Source organism: Diceros bicornis, unplaced genomic scaffold (assembly GCF_020826845.1).
Source record: "Diceros bicornis minor isolate mBicDic1 unplaced genomic scaffold, mDicBic1.mat.cur scaffold_61_ctg1, whole genome shotgun sequence".
Lineage (NCBI taxonomy): Eukaryota > Metazoa > Chordata > Mammalia > Perissodactyla > Rhinocerotidae > Diceros > Diceros bicornis.
In genome coordinates, this window is record NW_026691491.1 from 1364515 (window position 1) to 1376675 (window position 12161).

General features: G+C 39.8%; 1 long non-coding RNA gene across 1 annotated transcript; it reads left to right on the top strand.

The window, feature by feature from the left end:
• Nucleotides 1-10300: 10300 nt before the first annotated feature.
• LOC131403238 (uncharacterized) lies at nucleotides 10301-12159 on the top strand. Its single transcript, XR_009219316.1, has 3 exons — nucleotides 10301-10647; nucleotides 11329-11400; nucleotides 11955-12159. It is a non-coding gene; the product is annotated as an uncharacterized LOC131403238 (long non-coding RNA).
• The last annotated feature ends 2 nt before the right edge of the window (nucleotides 12160-12161 follow it).

The window sequence follows — 12161 nt, forward strand, 5'->3', positions numbered from 1 at the left end:
TTGTAAGTTGGTTTTTGGGGTTTCCAACATCTCTAATCTTGCAGGAATACGGGGGAGCACTTCCTGAAGCTTCCATGATTTGATGGAGCCCTCATTATTTTGGGGATAACTGGGAGGCATGAGACTGAGGTTCCTGTTGTATCTGGTGCTTGGAGACTGGAGGACCACTGCTTGTACGGGGATCCCACCTTTCAAGTGTTGGGGTGACAGGGAGGGGTCACTTCATGGAGGGCCATTGTCTCTAATTCAGGGAGAGGATTGGGTTAATTGCATGAGATTCCATGTATCTTTAGTCAGGGGGCTCTGGAGGGGTCTTTATAGAACTCCTTTTTTCTAGTGTTGGGGGAGATCGGAAGTCTCACTTTCTGGGTCTGCCCTTGTCTGTATTGTTGGCATAGACTGGGTGGGTCACTGGGCTGGGGCTTCCCATTGTCTAGTGTTGAGGAGCAGCTAAGGGTGTTACTCATGGGACTGCTGTCATTTCTAGAATTAGAAGTGACTAGGGGGTGCTTGCTGGAGTCCCATAATTTCTAGTTTTGGGGGAATGGAGGTCTTGATGCTCAGACCCCAGCATTTGTGTTTGTGGATGACAGTTGTTATCTGAGGTCTGGTTGCCTCTAGTTTTGGAAGGAACAGGTGATGTCTCTCTAGGGCTTCTGTCACATCTGCTGTTGGATGCAGATTGTGAGCACCATTTGCTGGGGCTCCATAATCTCTAGTCTTGCGGGATGGAGTGAAGATTTCCTTGGAGGTGCTTCCATCATCGCTATTTTTTGGGTATCAGTTCAACATGTTTTTAAAAGCATTATATTTTGAAAATGTTTAAACTTACATAAAAGATGTAAAAGTATACAGGGTTGTTTTATTCAGTCAATATTCATTATATTTACGTACATTTTCTTTCCTGCTGATGATCATTCCTAACAGTATGTGTGTTTGTGTGGAATTCTTTTCCTTCAGCCTGAAAATTCTCTTTAGAGTTTCTTGAATTTCAGTTCTGCTGCTGTTTAATTGTTCTAGCTTGTTTTTTTTAAACCCCATTTGAAAAATATCTTTAATTTGTCTGCATTTTTGAAGAATATTTTTCTTAAGTCAGAGAATTTTAAATTGGCAGCTTTTTCTCCCCTCCCATTCAACCCTTATCTGTCAGATGTCATTCATGTCTTCTGCTTCCAAAGTTTCTTTTGAAAAGTTTCCAGACTTACTATTGCTCTTTTGAAAGAAACGTGTCCTTTTTCTTTGGTTGCTGTAAAGATTTCTACTTTGTCTTTCTTTTTCTACAATTGTCCATGTTTCTTTCCTTTTATTCATCGTTGTTTTGAAGTCCTTGTCTGCTAACTCCGGTATCTGGATTGTCTCTGGGTCTGCTTCTACTGATTTATATATTCATAATTGAGAGCATTTTCCTGCTGCTCTGCATGTCTATTAATCTTTTATTGTGTGCTGGATCTTGTGAACAATACCTTGTAGAAGGTCTTAATCATGTTGCCTTCCTCTAAAGATTAGGTTTGTAGTACGAATGGATCACCCTGAGCCTCTGAAGGCTACGTTTTAGACCCTAAAAGGACATATATATTTCAGTTTTGCACTGACTCCCAAGATGTAGTCCTTACTCTTAGTGTGTGGCACTGACTCTCAGGCTGTGACATTTCTAGGGTCATAATTGAAAGCTAGGACTTGTTTTTCTTTTATCAAGGTCGTTCCACTCCAGATGAATCCAAAAGCCAACCTCCCACTCCTGGCATGTGTGATCTCCGAAATTTCTGCACAATATTCAGTTTTCAGTGGCTTTTCTCTTCTAAGTCTCCTAGATTCATTCCCTGCACGTGCACAAGTTAGGTGTTATTAAAGGACCTGAAGGGGGATTTTTAGTCGGATTTTGGGGGTTTCCTTTTGTGAATCTTTATTTTACACTAGAATATCCTTCAGAGATATTTCATGGTCAGGTTGTATTTCCTCTACCGTAGCCCTGGAATCCAGTAGTCCTCAAGAGAGCCCTGGTTCCTTCCTTTTTCTTTAGAATAGTATCTTAGTAACCAATTTCTGGGTGGTTGATAGGTATTCTCATTATTACTGGTGTGTCGTTCTTCTAGGCCTTCTGAGCTGTCAGGCCTTGGAAAGATATGAATCTATACTGTCCTCTACATACACACATTAACTATCTGTCTCTCTATCTATCTATCTATGTATCTATCTATCTATCCATCCATCCGTGAAAAGCATGAATTGATAATGGTAGCTCTTATTCCAATCCAATGCCTCAGTTGGATTGGAATAAGAGCCAGCCTTCTCTCTTTTCTTGTTTATAACATCTTTCTTTGACTGTGATACACTGGCTCTCATCATCTACAATATATTTACTTAGTTGTTCATGTCTAGTGTATGCATAAATTAGTTTCAGAATTGCTAACCAATACCCTTCTGAGAAACATTTTTTATGAACTAGACTACAGGATTTCTGATCAGTTCTTTTGATCCAGGCTTACAGGATCTGGTAAAACATAAGTTTCCAAAGTAATTTTGGTTTCCTTTTCATAACCTTCATTGTGGCTATGTTATTCATTTGCAATACATTTAGATTCATTTGTTATAGTTTGTTTTCCATTTTATGTTCCCTTCACTACCTGGTGGATTGATTTTTTTAACCTACAGTAATATCCACTCTGGGATGTACTGTTCTATGGGTCTTGGCAAATGCATAGAGTTGTGTATCCATCAACACAGTCATGATCTAACATGATACACACATGAACAGTCTTGATAGGGCAATTCCATCACTCCCAAATTCCTTTGTGCTGTCCCTTTGTAGTCATCACCCTCTCTTACTCTTTGCCCTGGAAACCATTGATTTCTTGTCCTTCCCTACAGTTTTGCCTTTCCCCAAATGGCATACAATGGAATCTACAATAAATGGCTTTTCATCTCTGGCTTCTTTCACTTAGGAAAATGAATCTGATTTTAGTGGAGGCATATGTTACACATAGCACAATGCATAGATCTTAGGTGTAGAACTGAATGCATTTTGACAAATGCATACACCTATGTAACCTATACTCCTGTCAAGATATAGAACGTTCTCCTCACCCCATAAAGTTCCTCCATGTCCCTTCTCAGTCAATCCTTGCTCCTGCCTCACCCCTTCTCCACAATCTGAGGTTAGATGCAACCACTGTTCTGATTACTTTTCCTACCACAGATTATTTTTTGACTGTTCTTGGAATTCATACAAATAGAATCATACAATATTTACTCTTTGTTGTGTGTGGCTCATTTTGCTCAGTATAATCCTGCAATGGATTTTAATTAATTCACAATAAAAGATGAAATATATAATGTTTCCTATATACTGGGTGTCTCATAAATGTTTTACATATATTAGCTGATTGAATCCTTAATACAAGTCTGTGAAGTAGTCAATCTCATTGTTCTCATTATACAGATGAAGAAACTTTGGCATAAAAAGTTTGTTACTTGCTTGAGGTAACCATCTCTAAAGAAGAGAACTGAGATTAGGCAGAAGACATTGAACTGTGATAAGTTAAAAATGGAGACCACAGTTGATCCCAATGGGAGCACTGGAGCTGAGGTGGCCCTTCTGGGGTCTCTCAAATTGAGGCAAAGGAATTGGGCCTTTGTATCCGCCCCCCTCTCCCCATGAACCGGTGATTGGAAGTGGGCTGCTATTGGGAGTGGTCACAATCTTAGGTGTGGCACTTTCCTTTGGCCCAAGGAAATCCCCAGAGAGGTTGGCAGTATGAGCCCTTAGAATAATTTCTGCAGCTACAAGAGCGAGTGACTTAGTCCTGAAATAAGAATCTAGAAAATATACCACTGTCTCCATTATGGTCCACCACTTATGCCACTCAGATGCACTTGCTTCTTACAGTCAGTGCACTAGGATTCTGATTGGTCTTCTTGACCGGGGAAACTTAGAACAGGAAGATCAGTGGGACAAATTACAGACAGCTCTTGACTGCACCTTTTATTCATGCTACAATTGATACTTACAATCCCACTTCTCCTACTGTCTCATTTAGATTCCCCTCACCCTTGACAAGCACTTCTGGTGGTCTGGGTGGCTTACCTGGAGAGAGGATCCAGTTCCTCATCCCTGAGTCATCTGAACACCTGATCACCACACCCTTCACAGGATACAGCTGCTACACTTAATTATTGGGGAAAGAATATCAAAAGACAGCCCAATGGATTACTTGAAGGCCAAATGTCTTCTTTGCCCTCACTGTATAACAGAAGCCCCTTGTCCTCTGGATGAGTTACTTGTGCCAGAGGCCATAGTGACTTCTTTCATTCTGTTTGCCTCATAAGCAGTAGTAAAGTTCAATGGGACTCTGACTTTGTCTCCTGGTAGAAGTGTCCACCTCTGGGAACCAGGACCTGTTGGTTAATTATTGTTTGCAATTCTTCCCAAGAACCCCATAACCCATCTTACATGAAGAACACCTGCAATGGCAACTATTTTAGACTACACATGAGAGTATCAATGCTTGGATTGCACCTAGGACAGTACAGTAGCTGATGGGATTCCTGGGCAGGGATATGAACTTTCCACCCAGGTGATTGACAAGAGTACATTCTCAGGCAAAAAAGGGCTGCACAGTTCAGAATATCTTCCATTTGCCCCAGTAGATCCCCCTTCTCTATCTTGCTTCACCCAGGAAGGTTAGTGAAGATGAACTACGTCAGCGGGCTTTCTTGCCTTATGGCTTTTGGCTGGGTTTGGTCAATGGGGAGCCTAGACATGAAATCAGAAGGATGAAAGAGAGTGACATCTAGTCCTGGCAATTTCTTGCAGGAGAACCTAGGGCTGGATTCTACCCCTGACCTCCTTTCAGCTCCTGGAATGCATTTCCCTCATCTCTTGTTTCTAGAATTCGATAATTTTTCACTATCATTACCCCTTCAGGCTTAGGAGTTTTGGTAGAGCCCTGCACTTACCATCTCACTGGGTACCAACCACTTTTTGTGGTGTTCTTACATTCTGTCTGCAACTCCGAGAAGCCCCTTTATGAAAACTCTACTTGAATCATCCTAGTCTCAGTGTGTCCTCTGTTTCCTGCTGAGACTCCAACTGATATGCCAACTCATTGATAGCATAAGGAAAAGACCTAATAGTGAACCATAAAACCCAACAACATCAGGACCGACCAAGTCTCTGACCACATCACCTTCTACCCCTCCATCACTGTCTCCAACTTGATCTACTCCAGTCACACTAGCCTGTCTTCCAGACCTTTGCATGAATATATTGCTTTAGTCACACAAATTCGTATGACTCACTATCCCAACTTGTTATGCTATCTGTTCAAGTGCTCCTTAACTAAGAGTTTATCCCTTCCTATTCTATGTAAATTAGCAAGATCTCAATCCCTCTTAACTATCTTAAAATGCTTTCTACATTTTCTATATGACACTTATAATAACATGTTTTCTTGATTTTTCTATAGTCTGTCCTTCCCCTATTAGAACCTAAGTGCTCCAATGGCAAAAGTGGAGTTTCATTCATTGCTACAGACACCAGTGTCTCCAAAAGTGCTTGGCATATAGAATGTACTCAAGGAATATGCTGGTGGTTAAGAGTGTCTACTGTCTGGGCTCAAATTCAGGCTCTACCATTTTCTAGCCAAAGAGCTCAGGCAAGTAACATGCCAGTTTTCTCACATCTGAAGTGGGAATCATACTACTGCACACTTCTTAAGTTTATATTTAATATTCTGTAAGTTAATATTCATAAAGTGTTTAGAAGCGTGCCTGGTCTATCAGAAGAAATGTTTGATCATTTATTAATGTAGTGAAATACTTCGCTATGAAAAAATAAGACCCCTTCATGAAAAGGAACAATTCACAAGAAAAGACCTAATCCTGTATATACTTATTTACATTACACCCAAATATATAACGAAAAAATGACAGAATAACAAATAAAAATCTGTTTATCTATAACTGTAGTAGAAGACTTCAGTACACCTCTATCACTAAATAAGTTTGAGAAAATAATCTGAATGTAATACTATATTCAAAAACAAAATTAGCTTGAGTTCATGAGAAAGTAGTGTCCTAAGGCTAGAGCAGTCAGCCGGGTCAAATGATGCTGCGTGGTGAAGTAAAAAAAGAGTAAAGAATGACCACTGGATTGGGCCTCGTAGAAGCTGCTGATGTTCTTGACGAGAACAGATTGAGTGACATACGTGGACAGACCTGATTGAAGTGAGTTGAAAAGAATGGGAATTGAGGAAGAGGAATATTTGAATACTAACAACACTTGCAAATGTTTGCCTTGAAGATTAGCAGAGAAATGGCAAAAGAGTTGTTGAGACAGACTTTGGATTTAGGAGAGACAGACTTTAAATGGAATGTACTGGAACATGTAGTAACTAAGTGCTGGAGTCCTAGCACAGGACATAGGTCTAAGGAAGAGGTTAGGTGTAAATATATGTGAATTTAGACTTCATTTCATGGGAAACTGATATGAACTGGATAATGGATATCCATTTCCTGAACTGTGCATGAGACCAGTTCTTCAGACATTGGTCAAATAGACCTAAGGGTGAGGTTGGCGATATAGACTGTAAGTACCATTGAGGCTTACCCAAGGCATGGTCAATGACCTCATCCTTGGGTATCACAGGAATCATGCTGGGCTGGTTTTGCCGATTGCAATACCAGCCCTTTCTGATGTTGTGTTTTGATGGATGCAACACCACTCAGTCAATTGCAAGAAACAGAATGTTTGCCTGGGAAAGAAAAAATCCAATCTCGGGATGGGGTAGTTCCCAGAGCCTTGCTGACTCCCATCCCTGATGAAATCTCTGGCACCTTCAGTGGAAGATGTTGCCCAAACGTATTTTTCACCTTTGTCTTTACCAGGGCACAGCGTGCCAGGTGCAGAGCCCCAGGGCAGGGAGGACCCCAGAGCTCCTTACTGAGAGCAGTGAGCAGTTAGGCCTGGACTGGGGGAGTGACAGAAAGAGGACACCGGAAGCAACTCTGACCCACAGTGACATTGAGGGAAGATCTGAGCCAGTATATATTGCTCTTGAAAATGCCCTAGTTCTGATTAATAACAAATCTTCTTTCCATGGTCTTGAATGGCAGAGCACTTTTAGACACGTGTACCATGCACAGGAGTAAAATTTCCCTGCAGAAGGCTACACTGCAGGTCTGTTTCCATCTCTGCTCCCTCAGTCACCACTGACTAGAGGCCTTGCCTCAAACTGTTAAGTCAGCTGAGATGTTCTTTCTGCTTCTTCTGCCCCTCCTTGGGAAATTTCCACATTCCATGTGCCTGATGAGTTATTCGAGCGGCTTTGATTACATAAGGCCCAGTGTCTACAAGGAAGGGAACTTGGTGGTCAGTGGGTTTTCCCCCTTCTATACATTGACCCAGGATTCAGAAATGCAATGGAAATTTCTTTGTGACTTGTCCAAGCAAAGATGTCACATTTTGCGTGTAAGTTCCTGTGTGTGTGTGAATCCCTCTGACAGTTATGAAAGTTGAATATAAAAGCTGTGTTGAGATTCTCCCGTAAACTATGAATCATCAGCTCCTTTCTTTTCCTTCAATAATTATTTGTGGCTTCCTTTCTTTTTCCCTTCTGGAATATTTTCCTTCCAAACAGAAGACAGAAATAAGCATCTTTTATTTTCCCCTGCCTTGGAATAATCTCCATTAGTGATTATTTTCTGAAAGCCTAAAGGATGCAAATTGTAGGGAAAAAACACCAAGATCCTACTGCAGTGATCCACAAGCCACCCTGCTCCTGACCCATATTGTGGGAGGGGAGGGAATCTTTGGGCAAACCATACCTTGGCTAGAAGTTAGTACTAAGAGAAAGTCTCATCATAATGTATAGATTATTCAAAAACGAACTACTTATTGAGATGATATTTATTTTTCTTCAAAATGCATTTACTCAGTATCCTTTATGGTCTAAAATAATTTGGTGTATTCTCTGAAAAAGATGTGTTTTTTTTCCAGTTTTATTGAGATATTATTGATGCTCATCACTGTATAAATTTAAGGTGTACTGCATAATGGTTTGACTTATATATTTGGTAAAATGATTACCACAATAAATTTAGTTAGCATCTATCATCTCATATAAATATAATAAAACAGAAAAAGCAAAAAAAGAAAAGAATATTTTTTTCCTCTTGATGAGAACTCAGGATTTAGTATCTTAACATTCATATGTATCATACAGCGGTGTTAACTATAGTCGTGTTGTACATTTGATCCCTAGTACTGGATCAAAGATCAAGTGTTTAACATATATATACATATATATATATATAATGGAATTTTCTAGATCTTTTTATTAATTGCTAGCCTAATGATACTGTGGTCAGAGAATGCATTGTGTATAATTTCAATGTTCAAAGGCTTACTTGATGGCCCAGTGTCTGGTCAAATGTATGCATATTCTTTGGGGTTCATAATATACCAGCCTTATTTACATTTATATGTAAATATCTGTTAAGCTTAAGTCTTCCATAACTTTGCATATTTTTTTTGTCTTTAATTTGACCATTTCTAAGAGGATATGTTAAATCTCCAAATCTGGTTGTTCATATATGTACTTATGCACATGGGTCTATAAATAATAGCTTTTTTTCACTTTGGGGGGATATATATAATGACTGTTAGTACTCAATCTTCTCTTCCTTTCACCACATATGGTCACCACATATGTCACATATGACATATGGTCACCACCTTTGATATTTCACATGATTTTTGCTTTGAACTCGGATTTTATCAGATATTAACAAGGATACCCATGCTTTCTTTTGGTTCATATTTAAATGGAATATCATTTCTACCTATTTTAACCTCTTCTGTGTTTTGCTTCAAGTATTGGAAAGCATGTAGTTGGGTCCTGTGGTAGGTGGAATGTGCCCCCACAGGTGACCAATTCCTAATCCTTCGAATCTGTGAATATGTTACCTCACATAGAAAGGAGACTTTGCAAGTGTGAAGAAGTCAAGGATCTTGAGATGAGGAGATAATACTGAATTATCTGGATGTGTCCAATATAATCACAAGGGTCCTTACAAGTGAAAGAATAAGTCAAGAGTCAGAGTCAGAGAAGGAGTTATGACAATGGAAACAGAGATTGAAGTGATATGAGGCTGTTACCTAGGAATGTGAGCAGCCTCTAGAAGCTAGAAAATGCAAGGAAATGGACTCTTCTCTAGAGCCTCCAGAAGGAATGCATTCCTGCTGACACCTGTATTTTAGCCAGTGAGACTCATTTTAGATTTCTCTCCTCCCAAAGTATAAGATAATAAATTTTGTGTTATTTTAGGCCTCTAAATCTGTGGTAGTTTCTCAGAGTAGCAATAGGAAATGAATACAAGTCTTATTTGTAATCCAATCTGAGTGTTTCTGTGTGACTCAGAATTACAGCATCCCAACATTTTGGTTTTTAAAGCTGTATTCACCAATGAAAATAATATTTTAATGTTAGAGCACCAAAAGCCTATGTTCTGCTGTGCAATCTTCTGGAATTGCATGTTGTACCTTGTCAATTAAATTGTTTGAAAATTAACGTTAGACTGAACTTAGATGTGTAAGAGAGGAATCAACCCAAAGATAAGCTGTAAAGCCCACTGCTTATGATGGTTTTCTAATCTGTAAAGAAATAGATGAAAAGCTGCAAGTTTACACTGCTCCTCGGACTCTGAATTGTTTTTACTCTTTTAGAAAAACATAGAGTCATAAATTGCTTCTTCCTCTTTATTTTCTCCCTAAGACTATCTCCTTATTTATTATGGTGCAATTTCCCTGCTTCTGGTAGTATGTGTTTCCTAAGTCTGTGAGGCAGGCAGTTTTAGAAAGGTATATTGCAAAAGTTTTGATGATACCATTCTGTACTCGACTTGCCCTTCCTTCAAGTTTTTCTTATGCACTTCCCTGTCCTACCTAGTTTCTTTAATGGATTATAAACTTTTGCTTCATCTCACTATACCTGCACATGCCCATGACCAACCTCATGTTGGTGCCACTGTATGAAATAGTGTTTGACTTGTAAACAAATATGCAAATGGGTTCTTTCCCCTTAAGCATCCTTTGCGCCTCTTCTTTCCACTAATTCATTTTAGGATATTGATCTATCTCTTTTGAGTCCAGAGTTGTAGGGCTTGATCTTCCAAGGCTTTGGGAACATCTTGTGCGTGTGCTCCAGATTCCAAAGTCATGAAGAGACAGCCATTGCTCTGGAATGAACAAGTTGCTTAAGTCAAAATGCCACCCTTTACTCTTTTTTTCCCCCACATGAGTTATGCCTGAAGTGCATGACTTGATCTTTATTTTTAATACTATGGCCTTGGTACAGGTTGAACTTCAAAAACTATCATTATGTCCTGGTCTTTGTTTTTGCCATCGAGGAGATCAACAGGAGCCCCCAGCTGCTCCCCACCCTGTCTCTGGGTTTCCATGTCTACAATTCCTTCCACAGTGATGTCAGCACCTTGGTGAGCACCCTGAGGTGGTTATCAGGATGGGGTCAGATGATCCCTAATTACACCTGCCAGGCACAGAACAAGAATGTGGCTGTCACTGCAGGAACCACACCAGCATTCTCTGCCCACATTGGGACACTGTTGGAGCTCTACAAAATACCACAGGTATGAGCATGGTGGAGGGATGGATCTGGAGGGACTGAAGTTTTCCTCCTTGGTGAAATTCTGTGGCCACTCATGTGGAAAAGAAGAAAGTGGTTTTGCATGTCTCTCTAATAGGAAAAAACCTACCACAGATAGTTCTTGAAATGGTGGATTCATTATTTTGGTGTGTGAATCTGAGAGAGGGATGAAGTAGCCAGAGGCTAGCGTCACTGTCTAAAGCAGACCACAGGAGCTTCTGGAAGTGTGGTTGCCCAAATTCTCTCAAAGGAGTGGAAGCTAGATATTCTGAAATAATCATACCCTAGTTATTTATCGAATAGTTAATAAAATTTTATATGTAAACATGTACTTAAAACCACTTTACACTCTTCAAATGCTTTACAAATAGTCACAAATTTAATCCTAATATAAGACAATGAATAGGTAACGTTATTATGGGAATTTTTAGAGATATAGAAACTAAGATGGATAGAGGTTATTTAACCGTCTCAAGTGCATTAAGCTAGTCACATTAGAGTCAGGATTTGAACCCAGGCAGTCTGGCTTCAAAGCCAAGCTTCCCCTCAATCACTTCTACCATCAGATAATATTGCTTCATACTCACAGTGTTAGCACCAAGAATGTAAGTTTAGCTAACTGATCATATGAATTTTGTTGAAATTCTGTTGATTTTTCTTCCAGAGAACTCAATATGGAACACTTTTTCTCTTTTGATTCAGACAACCTATGGAGATTTTGATCCTGTACTGAAAGGTAAGGACTAGTTTTCCTCTCTCTATCAGATAGCTCACAAGGACACATCTCTAGTCTTCAGAATGGTCTCATTGTTGACACATTTTGGCTGGACCTGGGTAGGAATCTTAGTATCAGTTGATAAAAAAGGTGAGCAGTTCCTCTGGGAACTTAGAAGAGAGATGACTATGAACGGTGCCTGCCTGTGACTAAGATACCTGTGAGCAAGAGGACGTACACTTCAAAAGATTGGACATGCATAGCCAGAAGCACAGACTCATCAGCCAACGTGTTTATCATTTATGGTGACACAAGTAGATTAATAAATGTGAGCGTTGCAGGAAACCATTATTTAACCACTCAGAAGGTGTGGATCACTACACCACAGTGGGATGCTTCTTTTATTCCACGTCACCACTTTTTCGATACCTACCGTGGGAGTCTTTCCTTTGCACACCAGAACTTTGAGATATCTGGATTTAAACACTCTCTATGGACAGTTAACCCCTCTAAATACCAAGAAGACTTTTTCTTTACCAAATGATGCCTTGAGCATTTCAACTGCTCATTTGCAGGAACTGAATGTGGAAATTTTTGGAGTGTCCATTCAATGCCTCCCTGGAGTCTCTGCCAAAGGAAACATTAGACACGACTCTGTCTGGATCCAGCTACTACATCTATGATGCTGTGGATGTGGTGGCCTGAGCCCTCCATGAAATACTTTTTATAAAAGCAGAACAGGGGTCCATAATGGATGCAGGCCAGCTCATGTTTTTCCCTTA